We start from the raw sequence: 25920 nt of genomic DNA on the forward strand, positions 1-25920 counted from the left end.
ATCAAATGAGTTTCTTTGGGATCTGCAGAAAATCTTGCAACTATACCTACTACATGTGCTATATCTGGCCTACTGTGAACTACATATTACAACTTTCCAATCATAGATTGGTAAAGTGTCTCATCAACAGATGTAGATTCATCACTCTTTGATAGTTTACAATTGGTAGTCATAGGAGTACTTACAGGTTTAGAATCCTCCATTCCAAATTTCTTCAAGATTTCCTTTATTTACTTGGATTGAGTAATGAAAATCTCATTTTTCATTTGTAGTATCTATAAACCTATAAAATGCTTTATTTCACCAATTAATGACATCTCAAATTCTGTGCACATTTCATTTCCAAAGTTCTTGCATAAGGAGTCATTTCCACAAAAAATAATGTCATCAACAAATATGGTTGAAAGCAGTATACCATTGTTTTCATCATTTTTCATATACATGTTGTTTTCACTTGTCCTTATAAATCCAATCTTGATCAAATAAGAGTGCAGTCTTTCATACCATGCTCTAGGTGCTTTCTTTAAACCATATAATGCTTTGTTCAAATTACATACCTGATCTTTATTCTTGTCTTCAATAAATCCTTCAAGTTGTTCAATATAAACTTCTTCTTCTAGTATACCATTCAAAAATGCAGATTTAACATCCATTTGATATACCTTGAAATTTTTGTAAGCAACATATGCCAACAATGTTCTCACTCCTTCAAGTCTTGCCACAGGTGCAAAAGTCTCACCATAATCAATTCCTTCTTCTTGAGCATATCCTTTGCAAACTAGTCTTGCATTATTCCAAATGACCTCTCCTTTTTCATTTAGCTTGTTTCTAAAAATCCACTTTGTACAGATTACATTTTTCTCTTTTGGTCTTGGGACCAATGTCCATGTTTCATTCTTCTTGATTTGTTCAATTTCTTCTGTCATAGCATTTATCCAACCTTCATTACTGAATGCCTCTTTTACTATCCTCAGTTCAAATTCAGATATCAGACATGTTTTGTCTCAGTTTATTCCTTGTCATCACTGGATCATCCTTATCTCCTATAATCTAACTTGATGCCTAATTTCTTCTGACGTACTTGGCTAATATGGGCTCAGTATGCTCTGTTTGATCTTCTTCATCACTCGGTAAATGAGTATTTTCTTCATTTTCTTCATCAACTTTCTCGGTAGGATTTCTTGGTTGAACATAAACAAATTCTTCATAATTTTCCGGTTCTTTGGAATTTCCTTCATCATTTCTTTCTGCAAATTCATCAATTTTCACATTTGCACTTTCCACTATTTTGTTAGATGATTTGATCAGACATGTAAATGCTTTACTTCTAGAATAATAGCCAAGAAATGTTCCTTCCTCACTTTTCTGATCAAACTTTCCATTTCTGTCATCTTTGTGAACATAACATCTACTTCCAAATATTTTAAAATAACTTACATTAGGTTTCTTATCATACCAGATTTCATATGGTGTCTTCAAAGTTCCTTTCTTCAGTTGTACTCGGTTCAGGGTGTAAACTGTAGTGTTGATTGCTTCTCTCCAAAAATTTTGAGGTACCCTCTTTTCTATCATCAGGGTTCTGGCACAATCTACAATTGATCTGTTTCTTCTTTCAGCTATCCCATTTTGTTGAGGTGTTCTCGGTGCAGACACTTGTCTCTTTATACCATGATCATTGCAAAATGGGTTAAATTCATCAGAAACGAATTATCTTCCTCTATCAGATCTTAGACATTTCAACTGTATTCCTGTTTCTTTTTCAACTCTAGCCTTATACCATTTGAACATTTGAAAGGCTTCTGATTTTTCTTTTAAAAACATAACTGACATCATTCTTGAGTAATCATCCACAAATAATATGAAGTATTTATCTCCATAATAACTTTGAACTTTCATGGGACCACAAAGATCAGTGTGCACTAGATCTAAAATTCCTTTAGAAGTGTAGGACTTACTTTTAAAGCTTGACTTTGTCATCTTACCCATCTGGCATCCTCGACATATTGGATTCTTAGGTTTTTCCAGGTTCGGTAGACCTCTTACTCGGTGCTTCTTACTTATTTTGATCAGGTTATCAAAATTTACATGACAAAACCTTTTATGCCATAACCAGGCATCTTCTAGTTTAGCATACAGACAATTGTTCCGAGTTGAGTCAAGATGAAATGTATTACCTTTTGTTTGTGTCCCGGTAGCAGCCAACTTTCCATGTTTATTATGAACTTTGACACATCCCTTTTGGAATTCTATTCGGTATCCTGTATTGTTTAGCTGTGCTACACTCAACAAATTGTATTTCAAACCTTCAACCCAGTATACAACATCACATTTAGCATTGCCAAGAAGTGTTATAGATCCTTTACCTTTCACCGGACATGGTGCATCATTACCAAATCTTACATATCCTCCATCATAGTCTTCTAATTTAACAATCTTGTGTTTATCACCTGTCATGTGATATGAGCATCCACTATCTATGATCCAAGAATCATTTTTATTTATATGAGATATTAAATCTTTTTCTTCATACCTTTGTTCATCTGATCCATCTTTGATAGCCACATAAACAACTTCCTATGTATCAGTCCCATCAGATTTATCATCATTGGATTCCTCATCAGCTATTAGGCATGTCTTTCTATCTTTCCTTCTGAAGTCTTAGTGTCCTCTGTATTGGTTGTCTTTCTGTCTATCATCTTGGTATTCTCTCTTTTCACTAGATTCTTTATCAGGACAGTTAGAAGCTATATGTCCTATTCTATCACAGTTAAAACTTTTTAAAGGTAACTTTCCTTTATACTTACCTTTGCCTCTCGGTAATCTTCTGGCTAATAATGCTTCAAACTCTTCTTGCTTTCTAATTTCTTCATATAGTTTGTGTACCTCTTCCATGTTTTTGCAAAATATTTCACTTGCTCCATTATGATTTCCTTCAGTATACTTATACATTCTATCATTTTAATCATCGTATTCACCAATATGAAAAGAACTGAATGCATATTCAACTTTATTTATCGAGGACCCACTGTTATCAAAATTACTTAACTCAAATGCATGTAGCTTACTGATAGTAGCATCCAAAGAGACTGGCATGTTTGGCACAAACCTTAATTCATTGATTGCAGAGACTTGAATGGCATAAGCAGGTAGAAGTGTTCTAAGCAACTTACTTGTTACATCCTTTTCTTCAATAGTTCCTCCTGCTCCTTTGATTTGATTGACAGTTTCCTTTAACCTTGTACTATATTGGGTTATGTTCTCACCTTCATTCATTCTCATGGATTCAAGTTGACCTTTTAGACTGTCTACTTTTGCTCTTTGAACATGTTCATCACCACCATACACAGATTTAAGCTTGGTCCACATCGCTTTGGCATCATTGCAGCCTTCTAGATCATTAAACTCTAAGTCGGTTAATGCTGATGTTATTTCAATCATAGCTTGAATATGTTCTTGCTTTGCCTTTATCTCTTCCATTTTCATCGGGTTGGTGCTAGGTGCTATGTAATCATTTTCCAGATAATATGTTGCATATTCTCCAATTCCTAATAAGTGCAGCTTCATCCTTTTCTGCCATGTGGAGAAACCTAACTTGTTTAGCTTTGGTGCATCCCTTTTATACATCTTCAGATCTTGCCTCAAGTACCTTTAAACTTTTCTTCCAAAGTTCAAAGCTCTGATACCAATTGTTAGTTAAGATGAGAAGGAGGGGGGGTGAATCATAAAAACTCACAATACAATATATTCACCAAATTCAACCTCGGTAGCCTTTACTGATATGCAACTATGACTGTAAATTATTCAATACTCATAAACAGATACACTTAAAACATCATAACACATTTAACACCAGATTTAACGTGGAAACCCAAATAGGGAAAAACCACTATGGAATTTTGGACCCACTAAGAAATACACCCTTCTAGAGTATGCTTGGTTAAAAGCTAATCCAGTTATAGATTACAAAAACACATTGCTAGATTTGACCCGGTTAAGGGATTTCCCTCAGACTTGTTAGAGTCTTGCACTTTGTTAGAAGTGACCTTGTCAAAGGATTTCAAACACTCATTTAGAATGTTACCTTGCTAGAGGGTTTACAAATAAGACTGTTAAGTCCACTCGGTTAAGAGATTTCCTGTCACTTACAAAATAGATAACAATAATCAAATATATCTGCAACTCCACATCTGAAATGCTAAAGCAGATTCTATGTGCTCAAAACAATCTTGTCATAAGATTTATCTTGCTTCTTGTTGGGCTTCTCAATCTGTTCTTCAATCTTCTGTGCTCAGTGATCACTACTGTCGTGTCACTATTCTTCTATTTTGCCTACATGCATTGTTCATCAATAGTTTCTTATTTATGAACAATAACTAATAGCTTAATCTCCTTGATCAAATTTCCCATGATCAATCTTAGCCATCAGATCTTAAAACGTGACTAGGTTCATTGTATCCTTCGATCTGAAAATGTTTACCTCGCCTTGGAACTTGTGCTAGGTTATGATCATTCAATCTGTGTTGTAGATCTTATCTCTTGTATTTTGATGTCGTAGATCCTCAACAAACTTCTTGCACGACATACCAATCATCTGATCAACTCCAGCTCATTGGTATTCTACATTTACTAATGTATTTATCCATCCAATGCATTTTGTTATTACTCGGTTGTTACTCGGTAAATACTAAACTTCACTCGGTAGATATTCCACCTTCTTTAACCGATAGTGATAACCTTAGGGTTTACCAACTAGCATCTTGCTAAGTAACATAGAACAATATCAAGCCTTAACTAATTCTATAGCTTGAAATCTTTTCTCCTTCTTGTTTAGTCTTTGAATACTCATATATAGGATATCAAAACAATCAAAACAACATAATCTCATCACTGTCTAACTCAGTAATAGTTGCCCATTGAATAACTTATTATTCCGCTTTTATTTTTACATTCATTATGTGTCTCTTACCGACATCTTTATACTTATCAAAACATACTCATTAAGATATGGTAACATCATACTGAATCAGAAAATCAATTGCTTGACATCAATGACAAAATAATGTTATTAAGATAGTAATCATCCTTTCTCAATTATATCAACAATCTCCAACAACCTTCTCAATATCCTCATACCAACAAACTTACTGAGATGCTAACAATCTCCTTTTGTGAAAATGCTAACACACCCCTCACATTTCCCTAGGAGAATTCTTGGGAACAAATCACCTTACCAAATTTATACCGTGAGCTATAACAATCTTAGGTGTTCCACTCTACTAACATGTGGCGACTTGCTTGGTTGGGTAGGATGTGTGGCATGCAGGTAGATATTCTCAACAACCTTCAGTTCCTTCCCTTGTGGACCTCCATGGTGGTGACATGTGGTGGACAAGTGGAGCTTCCTCACACCATTCAACTTTCTTTCTTCAAGAAGTCCCACAGATGGGACAGGTGGTGGCCCCGACATAGAGGATTTTTGCTACACAACAACTTGAGCAAGTGTGTGAGAAAGGAGCATGTGGTGGCCTAGCGGAGCTTGGAGGAACCAAGGTAAGAGTGTTGTTATCAAACACGCACCCAACTAACATGTGGCTTTGGTGGATGACAACTTTTATACATTTTAGGATGCAAAGGACAAAACCTAGGAGAAAACCTTGCCGATAAGGAAAAGCCTGAAGGGCAACTAAGTATTTTAATCTACATCTTCTGGAAACTTAATTGGGAATTCTACCTATGGAGGTGAGGACCCAAAACACCAGTTTTATAGACCAAACTCAAAATATGAAAGCAAACCATTAGAGTTGGTTTCCTACAAGGGCACCCATTCTGCCTCGAAGGATTGTGTCTAAGCTTGCAGATGCTCGTACACCTGATCCAACTTGATCATCTCTTTGAAAGATAAGTTTCTCAACATCCTAAATGTTATCTCGAGATGGAATTGAGTTGAGCCAAAGGGTGAATACTACCCTCGATGTTAGAGGCATCAGGAATTTGGCCAACTTGAAGAGCGACTGATCTTGTTGATGTTGCTCTAAAAGTTTCATTATTTGTTCTTTCGCTGCCATTGAGAAATCAAGGAGGAAGGGAGATGGAAAACCCATTTGTACAAATTGCTCAATTTGTCTCCTCATATGAGTTGTGGTAGTTGATAATGCATCCAGACATTCTTTTGCTTTTAAGGCTACTCTATTACAATTAATAAATTCATTAGCTTTCCTAGCAACTGATATTTGATCTCTTATGCATGTTGCAACTAGAATATCATCCACAATTAAAAGCTATCTACGGGATGATTTAATAGTTAGATTTTTGCTTGATTTTCTTGAATTTAATGCATTCTACGACAAGACACTTGGCACTCAACCGAATATTTCACATTTTCCAAGTTTGCAAACACTAGCTCATTTCTTTTTTCCATTTCACTTCGCATGTTGGATCCTTGATTTAGTCAGGTTTTCAAGTTCTCAATCTAATGATAATTATGTCCCATTTGCCACCTTGCACACCTAGCTAGGTCTATAAATCAGACACAAGTTGAGACTATGCAACTCATACACAATGATATTTTCCTCACAATATAGTGATCGTGTATACCCCAATCAGGTTGGTGAGTAAGAAACCATAGTTAGTTTTTTAAGGAGAGGTTGTTGATAATCACATCATCTGCATGACGAATATTAAGCTTATTGTGGCTATCATATCCATTAAGTGGGTGTTAGGAGAGGACTTTGTCATTGAAATAGGCTGTTGATAATCACATCATCTGCATGATGAATGTTAAGCTTACTATGGTTATCATAGCCATTAAGTGGGTGTTAGGCGAGGACTTTGTCATTGGAATAGATAGATACAAGGTTATTACCGACATTGTCTCTCGCTTTGTGGCTTCTTTGCTAGATCTTGCAGAGCCAAAAGCTTGGGCGATTAGGCTCACTCAAAAATTGTTTCCAAATTAGTATCTGGGTGGGCTTGAAGAAGTTGTGCATACGACATTACTAGGTTTAGGTATACCAACTACCTCTGACATCTGACACTATAACGATCATGGTGAAGTGGTGGTCTAGCTGCCTTTTCTCAACAGTTTCCAAACATTGACTATGGATTGTCATCATGAGAAATCAACCCACACTTGTGACTTCTTATGAGGTGCATGAATGTTGTGCCCATCTACAATATGGAGTGGTATATTAGCTTTCGTGACCATTTGATCCTTCTTGGTCCTGCTGCACTTTCAGCCCCTTCGGCTTTTGATGATGAAGAAGATGACACCTAAAAAAAAAAATAGATGTTTTTTCTACTCTAGTTCATTGACCTAAGAGCCATTTTGACATATATATTGTAAATATTTTACACTATAATGAATATATGATCCTTTAGTTTGCGCTATATGGCTCTTATATGTTGCACTATATGATTTCTTTTATTTTTATTTGGCATTTTATGGCTCAGACTTTACAAAAATCACACTTAGTACATAATTTACATATTTACAGTAATTACATAACTTAAGTAGATAATGCAAAACTGATTAAAATGCTTAAGGTGGATTCCATTAATATAAATCCCTAAGGCTTCACCTTTTAAATCTTCTAGTTCAAATGCATTATGCTCCTTACAATTTGAAATATGAAAAGGACCCTCCCAAAGGGTCTCAAATTTTGCATGTTGACCAGGTTTAAAAGCATGTTCATTGTATTTGAAGACTATATCACCCCATTTGAAATTTGGGTCATAGGGTTTCTTATCAAACCATCTTTTAACTGTTTGTTGATGACTATTCATGGCATCAAATGCCTTTTCTCTTGATTCTTGCACATCAAGAAACTCTGTTATTCTAACTTCCATAGCTCTATTTTCTTTAACTTTTAGGGATTGAAGTAACTGTAGTGCAGGAATCTCCATAGAAATGGGCAATAAAATATCTTTATTGTAAACTAGTTCATATGGTGAGTTTTTTAGCACTTGCTTTGGAGTTATTATGTCTTCCTAAAGAGTTGTTTTCAGGTGCTTGTCCCACTCCCTTTAACATTCTGATCCTACCCTTTTGATAAGCTTGATCAGGTTTTTGTTTGTGGATTTTGCAAGACATTTCCCCTATGGGTAATAGTTTGAAGAAGTTTTGAGAAATATTCCATCGTCTAATGCAAATTGGCATATCTTAGAACCTAGGAAGGCTCTCACATTATTAGAGATAATAGTTTTTGGCAGGATGAACCTTGTTACTATTTCCTCTAGGAAACTAATAATCTCTATATTTGTTGCATATTTCAGTGGTACAAGTTGAGTCCATCTAGTAAAATAATTAGTCTTTGTAAGTATCTATTTATGCCCAACACTTGAAGTTGGGTTGATCATTCCAATAAAATCCAAAACCCACTGTGCAAACAGTTCATCTACCACTATAGGGTTTAAAGGCAAAGCATAATTCTTCTGCTTTTCTATAAAGAATTAACATTCTTTGCAGAATTTGACTAATGTATGAGAATCATTGAACATAGTGGGCCAAAAATATTTATCAAACATAATTTTGATGGTGGTGGTTTTAGCCGAGAAATGTCCACCCACGGGACTATTATTAAAGTCATTTAGAACTTTCTCTGCTTGCTCTTTGTTTACACACCGCAAGAGCGCCATTAAAGTTTCTTTTGAAAATCACTCCCTCAATGAGCACATAACCAACATTCTGCAATCTGTAAAATCTTCTCTTATGAGCAGGGAGGTTTATCAAATACTTACCTATTTGCATAAAATTTACTTTGTCGGCCATCCAATATCTCTTGAATTCCGGTTGGTTGATCAAGACTGATTCAGGCTCTTTTACTTTTGCCGAGGTTTCAAATTCTTGTACCAAATATTCTCACAACCCCCTTACATGAACAACTTTGATTGGTCAGACTTCAATATCACACTCTAAGATCTCGGTGATCCAATCAGTCCATTTCTCATTGATTTCTCCTTCCATAATGCATTCACGCGCATTGGAATGTACCACGTATACAAAAGTTTTATTACAGGCAATCAAATGTCAAAACTTTTTAAACCCCTTAACAATAGAAAAATATTTTCTTTCAACAAAATAATATTTGACTTCATAATCCTTCAAAATCCTTGAATGAAAAGCTACAAGATTCTCTCCTTTCCCTTCATCATCTTTCTAGGTCAATACCATGACAATTATATATTCATTGTTGTAGATATACATGATAGTCCTTTGAAAGGTTTGGATTGACAACCACTGGTGTGGAGGAAATAGCTTCCTTGACTTTTTCAAAGGATTCCCTTGCCTAATTAGTCCATTTGAAAAGTTGATCTTTTCTTAACATAAGGGTAATCGGCCTGATAAATCCTACAAAAGCTTATATGAATCTACTCACAAAATTAATCTTTCCCAAGAAAGATTGAAATCCCTTCTTATTTACCAGTAGAGGCAGCTCCTTAATAAATTTGACTCAATTAGGATCATTTGAGATACCATCCTTAAACACTACATGTCTCAACAACTTTCCTTATGGAACTCTGAAGATGCACTTCTTTGGATTTAGAGACACCCCAAATTCTAGGCACTTTTAGAAGGCCAATTCTAAATGATAAAAATGATCCTCCCTTGATTTAGAGAATATGGTGAGATCATCAAGGTAGATTAGTATGATTTTATTTATAAATTCTCTGAAAGAAATGACCATTGCCCATTGGAATATGGCTTCTACATTAGAGAGACCAAACAACATCTTAGCATACGCAAATGTTCCCACCTTAGTGGTGAATGTTGTTTTATGTTGGTCTTCTTCTTTAACTCAAATTTAATTGTATCCTAAAAAAACATCTAATAGAGAAAACATTTCAGAACTGGCTATTGTTTGCAAAATCTACTCCATAGAAGGTAGAGAATAATGATCTTTCAAGGATGCTCTATTCAAATCTATAAAATCCACACATAGGCAGATGTATCCATTATTATTATAGATGGGAACCAGGTTAAAGACCCAAGTTCTATACTTATTTGGATATACTATCCATATACTATCCATGAATCAATTAACTTCCTCAACTCTTGTGCTATTAGAGTTTCAATTTTAGGATTGACCAACCTTTGCTTTAATTGGATAGGCTTTTCTCCTTCTGTGAGATCAATGGTGTGTTGAATTATTTTAGGATCATATCCATTCAAGTCATCATAGGACCATGCAATGACTCCTTTTTACTTCTCACAAAAAGAAATAAATCTTTCTTTATCTCACTAGAGAACTTTTTTGCCAACCTTCAACTTCTTTCCGTCTTCGACATGGAAATCAATATAATCCCCTTTGTCTACTACAAACTTCCTCTTGTCGTTTCTTGCATCATCACAGTCAAACAAATTTTCTAGGGTAGTCAAACCTTTGGGAATCTTGTTATATTTAAGTTGGATAATTTGTTCCTCATATGCTTCTACAGCTTTATGCTGGAGTTGTTCGGCGAATTCACAAGATTGTTGGATAAACATTGTTATTTGAGTGTCACTTTCAAAAACTTGCTAGTTCTGATCATTATCTAGGATAGATAGTCTAACAATTACCCTAGAAAAAAAATTATTTTCAATCAATTCAAAAACATGTTCAAATTGAGATCGTATTATTGCCAGGCGATGCACAGTTGTATTTTGATTCCTCGGAATTCCTTGAATATTGAAAGCCTCAAAACTCTTAATTAAATTCCAAACTTGATTCCTATAAGAATGCATGTGAAAATGCTTAGCCATAGAGGTACCTCAAACTTACTCAACTAATAACTAAGAATCTCTTAGGATTTTCAACTGTTTAATGCCCATACATCCTACAAGGCTTAGTCCTCGCACTAGGCCTTCATACTCGACCTCATTATTTAAAAAAGTGAACTCGAAGCGGAAAGATATGAGAGTATACTCTCCAAATGAGGATGTCAAACATATGCCCACTCTAGATCCTGATTTGCACCTTGCTCCACCAAAATGCACAATCCACAACTTTGAAATGCAATTACTATCATCATCCTAAACATCTTGTTGATCTTTGATCACCTTGGGAATTACTTGATCTTCATCATAGATTACACAAGTCCTAATATTGGTGGCATGATAATTAACAAATGGGTTAGTATCTATGAACTCTTTAAGGATAACTTCTTCTCCCACGGTCCAGTCACCAATCACCCCTTCATCTTCAAGTAATTCAACACAATACATTTCATTCTTGGTCATAGAAGTATGAGTGGCCTCAAAATTCATCATAGCTTCATCTTCGCTCTAGATGTAGGGGCTCAGATAATATCCTCATTTTGGACCCATTCTTAGTCCTAAGTATTAGACGTGACCAATATAAAGATAGATAGCCCCCTATTTTTTGTAGTGAAGTCTTGTGACAGGCAAAGATGAAGATGGGAGGAATATTAATCACAACCACTTCTTTTGGAACGATGATGATAGTTCAAGAATATAAGGTTAACATGAGATCTTTAATCAAACATATGTCCTAGACCTTATTCCCATCCAATTGCATGACTCCTCTAATTAAGGGATCAAATTTAAGCTTTAAAGCTTCAACTATCTGCTTGGGCATTATTGTAGTACTATCACTAGAACCATGGAATCATGAAGCAACATATCTCCTACAATGAGAGTTAAAAAGAAAAGAGTAGGCTTGATTTTATCTACCTTCTCTTTCAAGGAACCATCCCCATCATTGGTGAGCATTGCAGCTTGATGCAACTGATCTCCGACAATAGTTCCTTGGTCTTTTGTCAAGATGGATTTTGCAGCTAACTCTGCTAGTACTGACTTATCATGTTCTTCTAAATATTCACGTTCTTGAATGGCCAAAATATCCCACAAATATGCATTAGCAGGAGCTCTTTTAAGTTGTTCCACCACATTAAAATACATAGGAAGCAATGACTTTTTCTCTTTAGGCTTAGGCAAAGCAGTCTCCTTGGGTTGTTTAAAAGACTGTGTCACTACAGGTTGACCTAGGGTTTTATCGAAACCAATCTTTGATTGTTGAACCATTGATTCTCTTGTAAGTCTCTGGTTTGAACGAGTATTGTAATTAGATTGCACTTTGGGGTCCTTCGATGAAGAGGCTCCATTAGCAAACATTGTCTCCTCTCCTCCCATCCATAAGAAGAGTGCATGATCAAGAGCAATTTCAGCTTCTTGCTCCAATGACATACCTTGTATCTCAGTAGTAAGTGTAGCATTATCCATTCCTAGAGATGAATAAGCATAAACTCTTGCATCCAGTGTGATGCCCTGACTACATTGCTCAACTACCTTTTGTTGTAAATTGTCACGCATACAATTCAGAAGCATGTGGGATTCATTGCAAGGAAAGCACCAATATTTTGATTTGGAGAGATGGTTTGCAATGGAGTGAGAATGAGCATAATCTAATCATTTGGTTGAGCTTGGGAATTTGTTTTTGTGCCTCCTTGAAATTGATTTTGTTGGTATGGAGACCTTCCCCTTGATAATTCTAAAAGGGTGGCTACTCAAGCATCGATTGCTGCCACTTGATGTTAATTAGTTCATTGGAAAAAGTTTGCAACAAGTTCTTCATATTATTGATTTTTGTTGCCAGAGAGGTTGAGGTGGCAACATTATTTTGTGGTGCATTTGGATACACACACATAGAATGAGGAGGTGTAGATGAACTTGGGGTAGATTCCCCCTATATCAGAGTGGATAATTTAGGGAATACAGGTACGGGAGTTCTAGGCGGAAGCTTCCCAACATCAATCAGACTATTTTTTACTATGACAACAAGACTATAGTCATCTGGCAATGTGTTCCAGCCAAGGGATTGGATCATGACAGATATGTTTAAGTTGAAGGCTTTGAGATAGAAAAAAATGCCATATCAGGAAGAGGACAAGTTGTAGTTGGAATCCTTTGCGTGGTTTTATAAAATCTGGTGTTGAAATCTATTATAGCTTCTTGAGGATCCCGCTTGATGCTTATTAGTTGTTGCAGTAAAGAGGATCGATCTCCTTTCTATGTAAAGCGTTCAAAGAAATGATCTTTGAGTTTATCCCAATCTGCAATAGAATTAGGCTATAAAGATCTATACAAGTCTTGTGCTTTACCTTTGAAAGAAGTTGTAAGTAGCCTTAGAGCCACATTTTGTTGAGTAATATTGTGCACTCTACACACATTCGCTACATCCTACAAGTATTCTATAGGTGTTTTGAAATCCTCTCCAGTGAATTTTGGTAGAGCCTTCAAAGAAGATGCGATAATGGGATCCCATGCTGCTAGAGGGGCGGGTGAAATTAGAGGACTTTCACTATTCTATTTTACAAAATTCCAAGGAGCTGCCATTTGCACTTGGACCTATGCTTGGGCTTGTGTACCTCCTCATGGGACTTTCGCTTGAGCTACTATTACCGATGGTGGCACTAGCAAGCTAGGATTTAATTAGGTTTGGGATCTAGTAACATGCATATGGCTCATATACCTACTTATAACCTAAGAATGTTTTCAGTCCACCAGGCATACCAAAAAAAGAACTGTTGATGCCTAAAATCACTTTCAAGATAACATCTTTATGGGAAGTCTAGTGAAAGGGGGACCTATTGCGCTTCACTGGATGTCCTTCAAGATTTTTGAAGTTGTCTCTTCATGCTTAAGGGGAAAAGGGAGAGAGAACACTAAAAATTAACCTAAACTAAGGTGATACGCCGAGAATTTGAGACTTAAAACTTCACATAGCACACAAAGCCATACATTAGAAGCATAACTAAAAGGCCCGATAGTGATGCATTAATTGCAAAACATATATCTCTTATAGATTCATTCAAACAACATAATGTAACTTCAAAACACCATTACTAAGTCAAAAGAGTATCCAGACATGATTCAACCAACAAAAGTTATATTAAAACCAAAAAAGATTTAACCAGATTACGGATCTTTAGCATTTACCCAAAATGACACAAAACACAATCCCTTCATAAGCTGTAAATAAACAAACATAGAGGTCAATAATTGGCGCAGTTTGAACACCTATTTACATGAAAATAAGAATACAATGCTAAGGTTGAGAGCAACTACTAAGATTGTTTCTAAGAGTGAACCCCCGAGCCCCTACAAAAAATAACTTCTATTTTAAAGACACCTGATACTAGTTGAGATACACAAAGAAACATAAATTAATCATGAAGAAAGGTTGCGTGGCCATTCACATTTAGAGATGTAACCTCCTTTTGATTCATGAGAATTTCCTCCATCACCGAAATCATCATTTCGGCCTAACTTCTTCAACAAACTTATTCCCTGCTTCGGCCCTCATATTTCCCTAGGAGGACACTTCGCAACAAATTATACTATGAGTTGTAACAATCTTAGGTGTTTCACTCTGCTAACGCGTGGCAACTTCCTTGGCTGGGTAGGATGGATGGCAACTTCCTTGGCTGGGTAGGATGTGTGGTATGCAGACAGAGATTCTTAGCGGCCTTCAATTTATTCCCTTCTAGATCTCCACAGTGGAGACACGTGGCGAACAGGCCGAGCTTCTTGGAATCATTCAACTTTCTTTCTTCAATAAGTCCCATGGATGGGACACATGGCAACCCCAACATAGAGGATTTTTTCTACACAATGACTCAATCAAGTGTGTGGGAAAGGAGCACATAGTGGCCTAGTAGGGATTTGAGGAACTAAGGTGAGAGTGTCATTCTCAAACACGCACTCAACCGACATGTGGCTTTGGCAAAGGGCAACTTTCTTCTTGGCATCATTCAACATTCTTTCTTCAATAAGTCCCACAGATGGGACATGTGGAAGCCCTGACATAGAGGATTTTTTCTACACAACGACTCAATCAAAGTGTGCGGGAAAGGAGCACATAGCGGCCTACTGGGGCTTGGAGGAACCAAGGTGAGATTGTCATTCTCAAACACGCACTCAACTGACATGTGGCTTCGATGAAGGGCAACCTTTATTCATTTTAGGATGCAAATGGCAAAACCTCACAGATAAGGAAAATCTCGAAGGGCAGCTAAGGATTTTAATCCACCAATAGCAAATGGAAGAACTGACACTCTAACATATTCAAATTTGGGCCCCCTTTTGGAGGGACTATGGAACTACGCTCCATGGTCCACTAGGGCTAGGGTACTAGATGCCATAGTCAACCTAAAAGAGGAAAAAAGAAAGGTGGTTGGAGAGTGCATAAGCCCAAGACATTTGATCATGTTAATTATGAGAATATGATGATAGTTTGGATGAGATGAGGCTTGAAAATGATCAAAAAGGAGGCACACTAAAGCAAGGGTTAAAAAAGGCGTGTGAAATTGTAAGGGATTGCAATTTATGAGACTATAGAGAATAAAGTTTTGAAATGTAAGTTGCTTTAATTGGAAGGTATATGATCCAAAATCTAGAGGAGCATAGGAGTTTCCAAATGTTGAAGAGAAGGAATCTTTCATTCCCACATCAAAGGGGAGTGCACAAAAGGTTGGTTTTCCACATTGCTTGATGCAAGCAAAAAGTTAATCACGTATTTCATTAAGGATTTTTATTGTTTGAGGATAAAAAATCCTAGGGAGGGATGACTTTTCATGTCCCATTTTTAAAAAATACTAGTGGAGGTAATGAGAGTCGCTAGGAGCATCTAGTGTCATCTTGAATTCAAATGGAGCATTTATTTTATAACTATCAATTCACTATTTTTTTTAACAATTATGGAGCGGACTTGATATGACAATTTGAATTTTTTCTCTCCCAAAAGTGGTCATAGGTTTTGGGGCTACCAAAGTGGTTCTAGAAACCTATAAAAGTTGAAAAAAATTCATTTATATTCATTCCAATATTTTGTTAAATCATCTGTTTGATCACCTTGTGTTCATAGCTTCTTCTTTAGACAAAAATCCATAGGAGGTTTCAATTGGTGGACAATAATCCACTTGGTTGTATGTATTAGAGAATGAAACCACTTTGGTACATGAGGGTGATCTCATTGAATGGTTGCATTTGAGATTCAAGAAGTTGCATAATTCCTACAATTCCAATTTTGAGTGTGTTGCAACTTTGCAGTCTTCTTGTGTGGAGTGTGTTTCTAGGTTGTAGTTTGATTTTAGTTTGTTGTTCGTGTGTGAGTTTCTATTGTAGAAGATCTATTTTTTTGTTCTTTTTTCTAGGTATATCTAGATTCGATTTAGTTATTTTCTAGGTTATGGTTGTACAATGACCCCATTTTCCTATATTTTCATTAGATATCCATTGATTTAAGTGAGGGTTCATAATTCTTTCATTTGTATGTTATCAGGTGAAATCAGGTATAGTGAAATTATTGGTTTTGTATGTAAATTTGTGTTTATAATGAAATAAAATTTTTATGAAATATATTATCTTGATTTCATATATTAATACCCTTTTCACCATAATTTCACTGTAAAATTATACAATATTAACTGGGCTTTATATTTTACCATTTAGTGCTTTTCGATGAAATTGGGTGTAGTAAAATCAACAGATTTGTATGCAAATTTATATCGATTGTAAAATATTATTAATTTATGGTATACAAAAGTTATATTCCATAAAAATACTATTATATATTGATATTTACCTATATATTTAGTTTGGTCAAGTTTTCATTTAATTTGGTGTCAATTTATCAATTATGGGTGTTGACGTGTAGTGAAAAATGAATATTTTTAGAGCTAATGAAAAGAAGTATTTCTAGATTTGAATTTGATTAAAAATATTTTTAGGGATTATTTCCTTCAAGATAATTTAGAAAATTATCATATTTAGGTCATTGCACACCACATAATATATCTTCATGTATGGTAGAAAATAAAGATGAAAATCATTCCTTCCTATCTATTCTATAATGAGAATGGACTAATCCCTATAGTTTTCACACTGTTGACAAAATGGTGTCTCAACCTTGCATTTACATGAGGTTACTATTTATAGTAAGTTTTTGTTTGAGCATGAAATGTTGCAGAATTCTCCCCAACATTTTGGATTGGATAGATAAGCATGCCAGTAAATTTTCATCGCAAGATCATAGCTAGTTTTGAAGATATTAAAGTTTCTATTTTTGGATGGTGCGATGAAATGTTTAAAATCAATGCCTCCTAAATGCCTCAAAAAGTGGGTGTAACTGGCATAGCAGGTTACAAGGTGATAGAGAACTTCATGAACTTTTTGATGCATCAAACAATTCGTCAATCGGACACTCGGTTCACAAGTTATGGCCTTTGAAAGTTTGGACTCCTGAAATAAGAAATATAAAATGCATCAAACACATAAATGAGTTGTAAAAGGGAGGAACACATGTCAATGTGTGTTTTGACATGTCATAGGGAATCTAGAATGGAGATAAGGTCGACTCTACTTTATTGGGTGGTTTTAGCCCATGGTTTTGTTGTTGGAATCAATGAACACTAAGAGGGGGGGTGAATCAGTGTTTTATAATTAGCAAACTTATCAAATTGATTCTCAAACCACCAGATGCATGAGAAATTAATCAAAGTGTATAAACATAAAATAAACAACCACACAACCATAACACCAAGATTTTTACATGGAAACCCGAAAAGGGAAAAACCACGGTGGGATTGAATACCCACAATATTATTAGACTATGGCTAGTAGTAGAAGAATATTACAAAAGTGGAAATCACTTGCATTTAGAAACACTGCTTAGATCTCACTATTCAATTACAAAAGGGCTACAACCCGAAGGAAGGATTTCCTTACAGGCTAATACAAAATTATTACAATGTTAACTGAACTGAAGTGTAGCATCTAATTATGCCAAAATACAGTCCTAGCTAGGCTTTGATTGTCTCTTGCAACTAATCTGTCATTCTACTCTGTCCCATACTGGAGCAACAAAATGTTCACCAAGCTTACAAACTTGCTCACACAGACTTTATTCGCTCATCATATACTTCAAAATGATCCACCAAATCAATCTTATATATCTACATCATCAAAAAGAATCATTTACTAAATCGGCTTCCAATAACTGCATAACACGCAACATGAGATGTGTTTCACCAAGTTGGCTCAATCCGATCACAAATCCAAATGCGGACCAAAACAAGATGATAAAATGCTTCCCATAAGTTGGCCCAATCACATCAAATATGAAACTGATCACCGAAATCATCCCAACAAATCCGCAAACACACATTACTCCAAAATAGCTCTGCCCTAACTGAATTATTGAATACCAAAGCTCTAAACTTGCACACAATTCAATACTGGATAACGGGATAATTTGTCTGGATCCTCAAACCAACTTCCTTGATCACCGAAACCCAAAAATACATCACTAAAACCAAGATGTGCACCATGATCTCATGCTCTACCGATTACTGTGTTCCACCTTCCAAACTTATGCCTTATGAACAAAATGACTTCCGGTAAACCAATTATATGTACACTTGATGTGATCTGAGAATTGATTTTCCATCAATGACAAACCTTAAACAACTATCATGCACCAATCATTACTAGAACAATGTCTCTTTCCAACAATCTCCCCCTTTGGCATTGATGGAAACACTGTGAAAAATGAACTGTACACTAAGTACTGCAAGACTTCAAAATTTCAAACTCACAAAGAATATACAAGCTCCCCCTAAGAATTTACACTATTTTTCACTCTTCTCTCTCCCACTTTGACAACAATGTCAAAGATAAATGATCCACTAAAATTGATATACAAGGGTATGCACAACTACTCACAAAAATTTGAATATGTCTACAAAATTTTTTCTAAGGGATAGAAAATGATTATCCCATGCCTTCTTGAATCTTTCCAAAATTCTTATCATGCCACCGAAAAGGTAGGCATGCATTTCTACTCCTTGTCTATCTATTGAAATAGGTTTATTTAGTGCATCCTTAGCATCCTGCATGCTACTTATCAAAGAATCTATCTGCATAGTGATAAGACTCCTCAGTTTGGACACTCTACCCAAAACTCTATCCTTTTCATGGTTTAAACTCTTGATTTTATTCAATACACTCAAAACTTGGGGTTTAAAATTGCTAGCTAGAGCAGATTGTGGTGAGTATGACTGTGATATGCCTTCTAGCTAATGTTCACATTCCCTTATTTTCTTGTCAATGTCTATAGTGAACTTGGGCAAAATTAGACATGACTTGTATATATTACCTCCTTCATTAATTGCATCCTGAATACTTTTTAGTGCAATAACTAGATTGAGTCTATGAGCTTCAATCATCTTCAAAAATTGCTTTAACTTCATTGCATTGAATTGATTCAAAACTTTGATATTCGTTGCCTTCTCCAAAGACTCAAAATGAGAACCAACAACATTTAACAAACCCTTGAGCTTACTAGAGGGATCAGATGTATCCGGTTTGAAATATGGCATGATTTTTGCCAACATATCTCCTACCAATGATTTTAATTCCTTGTGTGCAGAATGGGATTTAAGCAAGTCCTCACTAGCTTTGGCTTGAGCTAGAGTTGTCAATTTAAGTGCTTGAATGGGAGGTAAAGAACACAAGTCAATCGGCCCTTGTCCAAAATCATCTGAATCAACAACAACTTGTTTCCCTTTAACAACACCAGTGTCTCTTTCCACTATTGTCGGAGGTTGATCTACCTTTTCCTCTCCTTTCTCCTTATTTGCAACTTTTGGACTCTCACCTTTTCCACCTTTCTTACCATCATCCTTATCTTTCTCAACATTCATTGTCTCCTTGGCTGATTTCTTTGACTCAAGTTCTATAATTAGAGGATCCTATACAACATCACCAGAGGTATCATTTGCTCCATCGACATTATCAACTAGAGTCTGATCATTAGACTATCCTTCAGGAGTGGCTTTCTTAGGTGACTGATCCTTTTTCTTACTAGGGACAACTATATTTACTTCTAAAACAAATGTGTGTTGAGTGGCTTCTTCTGGATTCACATCAGCTCTTTGATCTATTAAAAATTGTTGCAAAATTATTTCAGTTTCCTTTATCACTTAATCTATCTTCCTTACCATAATCTTATTCACCTGCTTCTTTCTTCACAATCTATCCTTGGAAAGCTTCAATAATCTGGTGACTTCATCTCTGGAGATAATAGAAGATAGATTCACTAATAGATACTTGTATATGGTGAAAATAGATAACAATAATAACAATATTGAAAGGCTAATTGAATTCAACCACAAAACCCTAGCCTAACAACAACAAAGATCCACCATAACATATGAAGATTACCTAAAACAATGCAAATCAAATGAAATCACAAAGATTATACCATCACATGTCCAATAGGGTTTGGATCTCCATTCTTCCTATCTCCATTGATCTTGCTTGATATATTTGCTCTCAGATTTTATGTGCACAAGAGCTCAACAAAGAATGGAAATGTGGTTGCAAGTAGGATCACATATGTCAAGTAGTCAATTGATCAAGTAGTCAGGTCATTAGGATGATTGATTAGGGTTTGATAATGAAGTATCTCCTTATATAGAAGACACTATACGAAATGGAGGGATAAGATTGAGAGGTGTAAAAGGAGGTCGGCTATGATTAAAGGGTAGGTAAAAGAAATAATAAAATAATGAAAGGGGTAGGTAGTGTATGAATTAAGAGATGAATGACATGTGTCATGGGTAGAAAAGGTTAATGAATTGATTAAATAAATAAAGATTTATTTAATTAATAGAAGAAGTGGGAGCAATTAAATAAATAAGATATTTATTTAATTTAGAAAAGGATAATTTAAATAAATAAGTGTATTTATTTAAATGAGAAATAAGGCTAGAAGAGGATAAATGAATTAATTAAATAAATAAAGATTTATTTAATTAATAGAAGAATTAAGCTTAGATAATTAAATAAATAAAATATTTATTTAATTAGACTGGACAATTTTAGGTGTCTACATTTTGCCCCTCTTTGAGACAATGCGGCTTGTCGCATTGTTTCAAAGAAGATAAGATGAACTGATACAAAGTTGCCCCAAGATGGGAATGATATGTCCTCTCGAGAGATTGGATGAAAAAATGTGTGAAAAGACCACAAACAATCTCTTGATAAGAAAGACGGGATAGAATGGATTGACCGGATAAAGTGACAGAGTCATGGGATAAAGAAGACTGACTCGGGAGACGAGGGATAGGGCTAGGGTAGTCTATAAGATAGACCACGAAGGAAAATACATCCTCATTGTCATCCACACATCCACGAGAGCAGAGTGCAGAGTGAAAATAGAGCAGTAGCAGTCAGTAGCGATAGCTTTGATTCACAGATTCGACCGCGTTCACCGATATCAGAGGCCAACAGATGCAGGAGAGCCGGTAAGTACCGTAAAACCTCCTTATACTTTGTTGCACTTATTGTTGTCATTAATGCATGCTAGGTAGGGTAATAAATGCGCTCTAGGTAAGGGTCCAAAAAATGTCAAAAACATCCAGCACGTCTGCGTTGGTGCCAGGCGCATCTATGCTCGCTAGGCGCGTCTATGTTTGTGCCAGGCGCGTCTGTGCTGGAAAACGCGTATGTGCAGAATGCAGTCATGTCTGCATTGTGCAAGCGCGTCTATGCTAGGAAGGCATGTTTGTGTCATCCAAGCGCGTCTATGTAGAGCATAGGCATGTCTATGTGTTTCAGGGACGTCTGTGTAAAACAGGCACGTTTATGCAGTCTCTAAGCGCGTTTATGTCAGGAAAGTGCGTTTGCATCCAAAAATGTGAATTTGTGTCATCTAGGTCAAATCGGCAGTTCTGTGATGAACATAGGTTGTCGATTGGATAAGCTACTAAGAGGATACACTCAAGCAGGTCCTCTAGGGAAGACGAGGGTAGCACATAGGGCTAGGATTGACAATTATGTGATAGAACATACGTTGCCAATTAGGAAACTTCTCAAGAGGATTCACTCAAGCAGAGGCCCTAGGATAAGATAGATCAAGGCACTTTGTGATGAACAGTGAGTACCAAGATATAGTACTTTGTGATGAACAGGGAGTACTAAAATATGAGCAGCACTTTGTGATGAACAGTGAGTGCAAATGTGAGTAGCACTTTGTGATGAACAGGGAGTGTCAAACACATAGTACTTTGTGATGAATAGGGAGTACCACTAGGATAGAAGCAACACTTTGTGATGAACAATGAGTGTCACTAGGATAGAAGCAACACGTTGTGATGAATAGTGAGTGTCACTAGGATAGAGTACCATATGCACTTAGATAAAAAGTAGCATTTTGTGATGAACAGTGAATGCCACTATGACTGACATGATTGATTTGCTTGGCTGCAGGAGTATTTGCCTATGTTGGAGTCATGGGAGAAATTCCCATCGACTCAGAGGTTGCAACCTGAGTTGACGTTCAACGACAAAGCTGCTATTGAGGCTATGGGATTGCGAAATATTCTGTATGTGCCTGAGTTTCAAGCGAACATGGGATTGTTGACTGCACTGGCGGAGAGGTGGCACTCCGAGACTTGCACGTTCCATTTGCTGATGGGGGAGATGACAATCACCCTAGAGGATGTATATAGGATTCTGCAGATACCGATCGATGGGGAGCTTATTTCGTACGATCGAGACGGAGATAGGGATGCCCTTAGATGAGTGTTCTAGGATCTCGGACTGGAGATGAGGGTGGGACATGTGGCATGGGATACCATGACATGGACAGGATTAGCACTACCAATAGTGTTGGCAGGAGTTATCAGTGGGTTCCTCTGTCCAAATAGGGTGACACGAGAGGTGACTGCAGAGGACACAAGGGCCAGGAGAGATGATCTTGGGGCGGGTCCTTCTAGGGCTCAGACTCCGTCGAGCCCAGCCAGCTCTGAGGGAGGGAGTTCATCGTAGCCGTAGAGGGCTCCCTATGTATCAATTTTGTACCATTTTGTATGATGATGTAGACACCTTCGGGTGATTGTAGCCATATGATTTTGACATCATTGTATCATGACACTTATGATTATATATATGAGATGATTCATCTTTGCGGCAACTATATGCATGCGTACCTATGTGATGTATGTTTCTATGTGATGCTTATGATATGGATGCAAATATGTATATGATGCAATGCAATATATTTTTTTGTTCTTTTATGTTTTATATGTGTATGCATGATGCAAATGTGAATGTATGTAATGTAGATGAATATGATAATGCAAATGTAAATTATGCTAACAGGTGTTGTGTGCAGGATGTGATGCAGTTGTGATATCTATATGTATGTATGAAATGCTTAATATGTGGTAATGCAGGTGCAACTACATGAAATGCAAATGTTTTTTGTGTGTCATTATACTCAGTTATGTGATAGTAGGCTATGCGGACTCGAGAAGGACGATGGAAGTCAATCAAGAAAGGGGGATGAAAGATAGAAGATATGAAAGTGAAAGAGCTTCTTGTGCGTTACCATCATTGAGCTTTATTATGGCAAGTAGGTTATGACAATCGAGGCATATGTTCGACCCAGAAAGTCATTGTACCTGTTTGCATGGAGATAAGACAGTCACAAACAAAGAATGCCCCAGTTCATATTAGACTCACAGTGTCCTCATGTCCTTGGACAAGTCATAGCATTACTAAGAGACAATCCACAAACAGCAAAGAAAAAATAGATAACGATACCCCATCCTCGCCTTTCTAGTCAAAGACATCCTAGAGATAGAATCTCTAGTCAGAGACATCCTGGAAAAGCTAAAAGATGTGTCACCAAAAGATAAAATCAAAAGAAAACCAAGACTCGACACCAACATCCACTGTAGTCCTTAAATTAGTGTCTCTTGTCACTTGTATAAGTCTTATTTGATTGTGGTCACAATGTTTATTATCATAGAAAGGATAGATAGCACTGAACCATATGTTGTCTGAGTCTGTTGAAAGATTTGATTTGTTGAAGCCCATTGTTGTTGTTGTGTCTCATCTGAAACTGACTGAATCCATGAAACTGATACTTTATTGCGGAGAAGCTGAAACTTTATTGCGGATCTGTGATGCAAATGTTGCTTTATTGCGAATTGTGCGCGGATATACTGAAGGAAACTGGAAGGAACTGTACTCCTCGAAACATGTGATGCTCTCAGTTCCACACCCATCACTAGACGTAGGATTTGCCTTAGCCAAAGATAGGAGCTGATTTATTATGGATGGAAAGGAGTGAAAAGGGAGGTTGATTATGAATGGCGAACCAATCTTGGGTAAATCAATAACAAGCCATGATGGGAATGTGTAAGTTTATTATGGATGAATTGGTCGTGAGTGTGTGCAAAGTGAAGTGATGAAAGAGAATCCTGAAGGAGGGAGGAGCAATGTCCCTACACATGGCGTTGGTGACCCAGTTTTCACCATGGTACTTGCCCAGGGCGCCACCAAAGTGGTTTTCACCATTGGATGAAATTATTTCTCTTTACTTTTTTCTATTTTTCAAATTTTTTTTTGTGTCACAAGGCGCCTGCTTGCCAGGTTTTCACCAAGTAACGATTTTTTTGTTATATAATTTTTTTTATTTTTGAATTTTTTTAATTTTTTTTTTGTATTTTTGAATTTAGGATATTCCAAAGAGCTATGTGTAGAACCTGCGAAGGTGCATGCTGTTGATAGGATCCTCCAAAGGTTCACCTCTTGTAGTTGAGAGCTGATAGGCCCCAGATCCATATGCTGTTGTAATGATGTAAGGACCAAGCCAGTTCGGTTCAAACTTACCCTTCTTCTCTCTGTCTTGCTGATTTTTAAGATTTTCTCTGAAAACTAAGTCTCCTACCTCAAATGTGCGAGGCTTGACTTTATGATTGTAGCTATGTCTCATTCATTGTTGATAAGCCTTGAGATGATTAAAAGCAGTTTGTCTTCGTTCATCCAGTAGTTCAAGTTCTTGTAAGCAAGAGACCCTATAGTCTTCATTACTGATAATGTTTTGCAAAGAGACTCGTAAAGAGGGTAGCTCGACCTCAATAGGCAAGATGGCTTCAGTGTCGTAGACAAGTGAATAGGGTGTATCTCCTGTAGGTGTGCGGACACTTGTGCGGTATGCCCATAGTGCAAGATTAAGTTGAATATGCCAATTACGGCCAACGTCGTCGACTGTCTTTTTTAGGATTTTAAGGATTGTCTTATTAGATGCCTCAGCTTGACCATTACCTTGGGGATAATATGGCATGGAGAAATGATGGGAGATATGGAAGCGGTCACAGAGTTCACGAACATCCTGATTTTTGAAGGGACGCCCGTTATCAGTGATAATGGAAACAGGAATACCGTATCGGCAAATGATATAGTTGAGGATGAACGTAGCAATCTATTTTCTAGTGACTTGTGTAAGAGGCATGGCTTCAATCCATTTTGTGAAATACTCTGTGGTAGTGATAATGAATTTATGACCATTGGAAGGAGGGTGAATCTTGTCTATGAGATCGAGTCCCCACTGACAAAAGGGCCAAGGAGTCGCAATTGGTTGAAGTTCTTGCGCTGGCGCATGTATGAGGTCTCCATGAATTTGACATTGCTTACATTTCTTGACAAACTGATATGAGTCTTTTTCCATATTGGGCCACTAATATCCCGTCCTGATGAGTTTCTTGGCTAAGGTAGGACCAATAGCATGTGGACCACATATCCCTTCATGTACTTCACGTAACGCAATCTGAGCTTCGTCGCTTTCTAAACATCTAAGAAGAGTGCCATCTAGACCTCGTCGGTATAAGATATCAGCTAAAATGACATATCGAGAAGATTGGCAAATGAAAGTGCGACGTTGGTTATTGGATAGATCAGGAGGTAGGGTATTGTCACGAAGGTATGTGAAGATGGAACCATATAACTAGGATGCAGGACCAACAACACATATCATCTTAGTAGGAATGATTTCATATGAAGGAACCAAAAGGTTATCCACCAAGAACTCATAGAGGGTCTCATTCGGAGGTAGATCGATCAGTGAAGCAATT

This window comes from Cryptomeria japonica, chromosome 2 (assembly GCF_030272615.1).
Source record: "Cryptomeria japonica chromosome 2, Sugi_1.0, whole genome shotgun sequence".
In the NCBI taxonomy this organism is placed as follows: Eukaryota; Viridiplantae; Streptophyta; class Pinopsida; order Cupressales; family Cupressaceae; genus Cryptomeria; species Cryptomeria japonica.